Below are 8,758 nucleotides of genomic sequence, written 5' to 3'. Positions count from 1 at the left end.
CCCCCCCCCCCCGACCATCACATCGTAATACATAAATATGATACACATTTCGTAAGGCGTGTTTCATCGTATCATTTATACTTATTACATAAATATATACACCGAAAAATAAAAATTATCGATTATAATTTACTGATTAGTGACATCGGTAGCTGAGGCACGGAATTTTATGCAAATTAATAATTTTAACGAACGCGAATTTTTCGATTCCGATTGAAAACAAGCTCGTTTCGCAACACCTTGAATAATAGGAGACTTTTCCAATTTAAATATGTTCACGTATTTTGATGTAAATACATAATTTTAAATATTTCACCGATTTTTACATATTTTGTAAATATTTTATATTTTTTTACCAGTGCAGTTTTTATTTCTATTAAAATTATTATTATAGAATTAAACCGAAGAAGTTGTTTCATATCTTGATTAAAATACTGCAATCACTATTACACAAACTTCTGATATTATGCAAAATAAAAACCTGAAAAATCATTTAGCATACATTTCCATAAATTGTTATTCCTTGGTTTAAGTAATAAAAAAAATTTAAACGTCAAATCTAACAATAATCGGAAGTCTCGTGTTAGTGGAAAATGCAGAAAACAAATTAAATGAAGTTTAACGAGAATCCGAAGTTATAATAAAAAATATATTAAACTACGTACTTGGTAATAACGTTTTTTTAAAAATCATTCAAATTATTAGAGATACTCTTATGAATCAAAATGAAAATACGTCGAATAACATTGAATTAACACCATTCGACATACGTAGTATGAATATACCTTTTTATCCTCGGTCATCCTTGAATTGTACCTTCAACCACTAAAAGTCGATTTTGAAACCTAAACGCCGTACATGAAAATCTCCAAATGTACATTGTATCCAAATGTTTCGAAGTAGACAACAATGAAGATGATTAGAAGAATACTTATTAATTAGTAATTAAAAATTAATGTAAAACACAGATTTTTTTTTTTTTTTTGTTAAACATTACAGGTTTTTTAACTCATAGTTGGGCAAATATAAAACAATCTATCTGGGCGCCGGTCGCTCTTATGACGTTGGCGGCTACGACACTGAACGAAGGAAATAGAGTTTGATTTATGGGGGGAGGTTTCTGTGATTAGATCGGTGTGGTGCAATGACCACATAGCTCACACAAAAATCGGACGAACACTTATAAATTAAACTTGAAATTACGTGAAGACTAAAAGACGATGATTGGTAATTGTTTATTCTAGGCGACTTAGGCGGTTTTTGGCTAAATATATTTTCTTTACACCTCAAAAATCAAAAATTCTAGAGAATTGTCAGTTTCACTGAATATTTAAATCATAGCCTTATAAGAATAGGATCATTTTCAAAAAATTTTGATTTTATTTTTTTATGCTGTTTAACATTTGAAATTTTCATATTTACTTTTCTTTTGTTTCGATTTAAAACCTTCCAATTACTACAAAGTAACTCATACCAATGAATGAGTTAATTATAAATCATTACTTAGATAAATTCTATTTAGTGATACAAACATTTCAAATATTTTTAATTAAGAATTTTCAATCTTGAAAAATATCAAGAAATCTGCAATACTTTTTCAGTTAAAAATGCTTGAAACTTTAAATTTATAATTTGTACATATGTTATATGAAATATACAGTGTATAGTCCGACATTAAAAACCATAAAGTAGGATTTTCGACTTTTCCAATCCATAATAATTGAAAGGAATTCTTATTATGATAATGTACGGTGCGACCTAATATATAATAATAATAATAAAGTGCGACCTAGATTCACGAAAATATTTTGCCCTCAGGTAACTATAGTAGGTAATAGTTAACAATGGTTATACGTTTTAAATATTATTTTATAAAAGGGATAGAGTTTAATTAAGTTTGTACCCATGACAAAATCACCTCTAAAAATCTTAAAGGAAATTACACCCAAAATAAATCTGTCCCACGACATTAATAATAATTTATTTTAATCATACAGAACTTGTTATTTTTATTATTCATATTTTAATTAAGTAATTTCTGTTAAAAAAAAATACTTTAGCTATGTGATAAACCACTGAGGTGGCTACCATTAAAAATAAAACAGGTGCTCACTCACTTAGTACCTGGCACTAGTCTTTATTTTGGAACCCGTATTTAGGTTCTTAAAACATAATCACACAAACAGTTAGTTAATTAATTATTAATCTCTAAGTGAAATTAATTAGGTATTAAATTATAGGTGAATTGTGAATTTGAGTAAATTGTAGGTAGGTATTTACTGATAATGGCATAATTGTATTTGTAACAGATAATGTATTTACTTCATATATTTTGTAATTTTTTTTTTAATAAGTTAAACCACCTTTCATAATTTGTTAACAATCAAGGGTCTTATGAGTTAATACTGGGACCCAACGACTACAACCTACCTACCTTATTTATGAAAGGGGTGCTTGAGCACTTTTTTAGATACAAGATGAGTGATAAGACCACTGCGATAAGTTAATAATATTTGAGTCATAATTTTATTCAATTGATGTAAAGAATAGAAATACCTATATACTACAGCAGTTAGTTGCAGAATTATGTATCTTATGTAATGTTCTCTCATATGTCGTATTATACCTCGTGTAACTAATAATAGTGCAGATCTATAACACATATTATAATAAATACATTTGAAACTATAACATTACAGTCTAAACTACTCTTTCAGTCAAAAAAACTGCATCAACAATAACATCATCATCATCATCAAGGAAATATTTATTTATTTCTTTAAAAAATAATTATTTATTAATTATACTTTTTATATTTTACTGTACTCAATTTCATTCACATACCTTTGGTAATGAATGCATTGAACCGTAGACTATATAAGAGTTAAACAATGCTCATCGTATGAATTGGATGTCAGCAATAAAACGTATATCATTAGATATATTTGCAGGAAAAAACAAATCTACGTGTGAAAGGAGAAATTAAATCAATGGATCAATTTAAACTACAATGTTTGCGCAGCGATTAAATCGTTCCTAATACATTTTATGTTTTCGTTGAATTCACTTTATCATTTTCGTGCAACGTAACGATGCGTCACGCTGCTGTTGCACCAACGATCGTCATGGGCGGTATGGTGCTGTCGGGCCAGCGATTGCGTCGTTATCAGTCGCGTGAAAATCTATTCGTTATTTCGCGTTTTCAAGTTTTTCCTGTTTTGTTTCCGTGTAATTTCCAAGTCGTGTTCTCAAAACACTTCGTATGGTTCTCGTGTTTTGGTCTTGGTGCGGTGGCACCGAACCGTTTTATCGTCAACACGGTGCGTCCGGCGGCCATAACCTTCTTGGTCAACGTCGTCTGCGGCCAATTTGTTCAACCGCGTTTTCGCGTTCTTTTTGTCGTTCGATAAGTGTATCGTTCCGCCCGATTCCAACGCCTCGCGTTTACCGTTACCGTGATTCAGGGTGGTCACTTGCCAACAGCCATTGTGGTTCTCATTCGTTCGTCATCGTTCTGCACTGCAGACTTGTCTCTTCGTTCGTGATTGTGATTTTTTTTTTGTATTAGTTTTCGTATCACTCACATTCCCGGTGCAGTGACGTGGGACGAAATCCGGCATCTAAAGCGATCACATGTGAGTATTAATTTAAACGCAATTATAAGTTCTCAGATAAATATTTAAATATATACGAGTACAAATTTCGACTACAAATACAATTTATGCAAAAACAAGTATAATTACTACTATTGTTATAATTTCTTAATAATTACATCGGTGCAGGCTGGGAATCAGTATTATTTATTATTGGCAAATGTCTTTGATGTTACGGAAGATATTTAAGATATTAAGATATTTATAAATATTTAGTCAGTTTCCTCTATACATAAGCTGTATTAGCCTATACATAAGCTATTCTATAATTGTTTTTTAATATTTTTGTACGTAGTGAAATTTTGATGTAGGCATTTTATGGACCGGATTCCACCTAACCACTTAAAAAATCAGGAATTGGCTGAAAAATTGGCTGCATACGAATCGTGTACCTAAAAACGAAAATATTCGTCGCGATAACCGAGTTGCGTTCACGGTTTTTGTGTAACACGTCCGAGTGACGTCTACGGTTTTTTGATGACGAGTTGTGTCCGTAAGAATAATGTAAAAAAATGAAATTTTATTACCTACCAAAAATTTGTTAATTAAGTAATAAGCTCGTAGACAACCTCGATTATTCATACCTTATTCGTAAAACCTAATTTACTATTTATTGTTGAAAACTAATTTTGTACGTGATAGGATCAGTTTAATTTATCTTAGAGAATTATTGTTCTCAAAACAAGAGATTTTATTGTAAAATTTATATTTCTAAGATTACGATGATAGTTTTTCTCCATGAAAAAAATCTATCTTGATATTATGAAATTACCTACAATATCATAGGTATTATAAACAATGCTTAAATTAATGTAAATTCGAGCACCAAATAGTATTTTTATGACATCAGGTACTTCAAGAAAATGAACAATATAATATAAGTTACATATTATACTCGTATGGCTAGAAGTTGTACGCAGAACTTTTTATCTCTGTATAAATATATTATGTATCTACATTTATTTTTGTATCATTAAATAGTAAGGCGTTCATAATATTATAATCATATGTTATGAATAGGGTCCGGATTTTTATGCATTTACATATTTGTAATGAGTGTATGCAGTTCAACGGGAGTAAGAAATGTGAACGATTTGTGTAGCAGAGAATCTATAGAAAAAAGTTTATTTTGCATATAAATGCATATTTTAAGGTTGAGAGCATATTTGAAGAATTCGGCATAATAAAGCATATTTTGGTACATAATAGTTATTTTATTTATATTTCACTATTGAAACTAGATTTATGAGTTTATGAAGTATTGTGGGGAAATATTTAATTTGTATTAAAACCATATCTTGCTTATCGAAACACATCGATCGACAACAATGAAGACCAGTTATATATAAATTTCCTTCATACAATTATATTTTTAGCATGATTATTATTATTATTATTATTATCGTGATTTTAAGTCTTATATTGGATAAACACGCTGCATCGTGGCTCTTGTTGTTTTACATTTAGTTGGTATTTAATCGTCGCGCGTCGTGCTGTAGTCGCCAGTCGGTAATCGCCTATAAATATAATTTCGTAATCCGCATTTCGTATATAAACAAATTTCTTTAATAATTTTTTTTACACTCGTAAATTTTAAAATGCCGAAAAGTCGTAGTAATATTCAAATTTTAATAAAACAATGGATTGCATTGTATAATAAAACAGACCACACAATTTTTACTACGGACGGTTCTGTAGTGTTTTGTCAATTGTGTGACAAAAAAATCGTTTGCACCAAAAAATTTCAAATACAACAACACGTTGATACTGCTTTGCATAAAAGTGCTTTAAATCGTAAAGCAAATGATAACAAAAAACAATTATTTGTATTGGACGCAAAACCTAAATCTGGTAACATTTTTAACGAGGATCTTTGTTCAGCTTTGATAGTCGCTAATATACCATGGAATAAACTTCAAATTCCCGAATTCAAGAATTTTTTGGAAAAGTACACAGGTAAGCATATTCCCAATGAAAGTACACTTAGAAAAAATTATCTTGGTCCATGTTACAATAATGTTATAAATGCAATCCGAGAAATTATTGGAAATTCAGATATTTGGATTGCTGTTGACGAAACAACTGATACAAACGGCCGTTATATAGCAAATTTATTAGTTGGCGTTTTAGAATGTGATACACCAAGTCAACCCTATCTATTAGCATGTAAAGAACTGCCAAAAACAAATCACTCTACCGTATCTCGTTTTATTAACGATAGTTTAAAAATATTATGGCCCGCTGGGGGAAATGACGAAAACCTAAGATTGTTTTTATCAGATGCAGCGCCATATATGGTTAAAACTGGAGATGCATTAAAAATGTTTTACCCAAATATCATCCATGTAACATGCGTAGCACATATGTTAAACAGAGTAGCAGAAAAGGTAAGAGAGTTATTCCCCGATGTAAATAAATTAATTAACAATGTAAAAAAATCTTTTTTAAAGTCACCTTCTCGTATTCAACTATATAAAGAAATGCTACCTGGTTTACCATTGCCCCCGGAACCAGTTATTACAAGATGGGGGACATGGATAGAGGCAGTTATATTTAATGCAAATAACTATGAAGGTATTAAAAGTGTAATAGAAAAACTAGATAATGATTCTTCAGCAAGTGTAGATAATTGTAAAAAAATGTTCAATTTGACTACAGTGAAAAATGATTTAACATTTATAAAAATTAACTTTTCTGGACTTATTCGGGCAATCACAAACTTAGAAGATACGAAATTGACATTACTACAATCGTTAGAGATTACGAAAAATATAATTTCCGAACTATCAAATATACAAGGTGACAAAGGTTCTATCATAAAAAATAAAATATCTCAGTTATATCAAAAAAATAAAGGATTTCAAGTACTAGAACAAATCGGACTAGTTATATCAGGTAACAATGAAATACAGATTCCAGAAAATTTCAATCCTTGCTCTGTGGCAAATATGAAATATGCACCGTTGACGTCAGTAGATGTGGAAAGATCCTTCAGTCTATATAAACATATATTAAGTGATAGAAGAATAAATATGACACCTGAACATATGGAAGAGTATATTATTGTTAACTCTTTTTATAAAAAGTAAATATCGATTTATATCTATTAGGTAATTAAAATGTTTTTATTTGTTTAAATTGTTTTTTTTATATATATATAAATTGTCTTCATTGGTATAAAAGAATTAAATACATTTTTTTTATTATTATTTTTAACTAAAGTGCACTTTATTAATTTAATGTAATTTTTAAACATTTTTTGTCTTTAATTAATGTTGTAAGTTGATGTCGCAGTGCCGGTAATAAAAAAATTAAGTTTGTTTGATTATGTTGTATTAATTATTATTTAATAATATATAAAGAAAAAATTAAAAAAAAAATTATAATGCATATATTTTGGGTAAGAGCATATTTTTGCATATTTTTTAAAAAAAATAAGAGCATATCTAGTGCATATTTAAAGGTTTTTTGATGCATAAATGCATACTATTTTAAGGTTTTTAAGTGCATACAAATCCGGACCCTAGTTATGAACTACATTTGTTATACTCATCTCACAAATATTATTTCATTATTTAATGCTAATTGTTTTTTGTTTATATAATTTTAATAAATAAATATTATACTTGTACATAGTTGACATTTTTAAAATATTATTTACCACTGATTTCAACTATATTGGTAGAACATTTTATTAACGATTAGTTTTATTATTATTAAGTTCATTGAATCTCATATTTGAACCTTAGTGGGACGTAATTACGTAATACAAAAATGGAATCTACCCTAATGTGTTCTCATTTTTGTATTCCCTCATTATTTATTTTATTATGTTTAAATATTAATTTTTAAAAAGGCTCATTCTTTTTTTATATATAAATAATTTATTTTTTTAAATCTTGATTAGAGTGTACTTATTTTTTACTTTCATGCATATTTTTAAATTTAAATAATGCAAAAAGTACTATTCAAAATGTCGACTTTGTTTCATTAAAAATACCAGAAAAATTATCTGAATATTAATTTGCATAAAAAATATGGTAGTCTCATTTAAAAATAAAAGTTGACACCACTAAAGATATTAAAAAAAATTTATCTTTTGGAAACTATAATCTTATAGTATATATGTATGCATTTTCCATAAATCAAAATTTAAAGAAAAAAATATGTTGTTAATAATAAAATAAAGTGATCTTGGCAAGCATATTTAAAATATTACCCCACGTGTATACCTACTAACAAAATTAAATTATTATTATTATTATTATTATCGTGGTCACATAATATCGTTTTCACGTGACTTTTTCTAAATATCGTGATGGTTTTGATAATGAACGTTATGCATCTATGTTGCCAAAATAGTTTAGCAAACTTTCCCTTGGAAGTGATGTGATGCACCGATTTAGTTCGATCGCCAATTTTTCGTATAACACTACCATGAACATGACCAGAATTGTGTAGTATAAAATGTTACTGTTATAAATATATATGTTAATGATATTACGTAAATATTCTCAATGGAGATGCGGCTCACATAATTAAATTTATTTTTAAAAAAATACTGACATTTACATTTAATGCATATCTGTCTATAATAATAAATAGGTAAGATTGAAAGTTTTTGATACCAATCAAGTGTAATTTACATTTCAAGTGTGATTATTCTATTGGAATTGTCCTTAACGATTCTGAATTGATGTTTATTTTTCTAACATCGATATCGATTAGCTAAAAATCACACAATGAGTAATAAAGATACAAATTTACAATAGGTTACAACATTGATAGTTTTATTAGAATATTTAGGATGTAGTATTAGATAATAATGCAAAAGCAAAATCAATATCCGAAATGTAACCAAATTTAATTGGGGTTTTCATACAATGAACAAATAATGAATATTTGTTTAAGAAATTGATCTGGTCATGGCATTAATTTAGAAATTGTGTTAAGTGAGTTTAAGAATAGTATACTACGTTAAATTACTGTAGTACAATTGGTATAGCTAATATAATGATAATATATTAGGTTATATATTCATACTAACTTTATTTAATTAATAAGAACTCAAAAAATAATTAAGATTTTGGGTTTCTAACTACAGT

Source organism: Sipha flava, unplaced genomic scaffold (assembly GCF_003268045.1).
Source record: "Sipha flava isolate LNK unplaced genomic scaffold, YSA_version1 72_pilon_pilon, whole genome shotgun sequence".
NCBI classification, from domain to species: Eukaryota; Metazoa; Arthropoda; class Insecta; order Hemiptera; family Aphididae; genus Sipha; species Sipha flava.
This window is presented reverse-complemented; position numbering follows the sequence as displayed.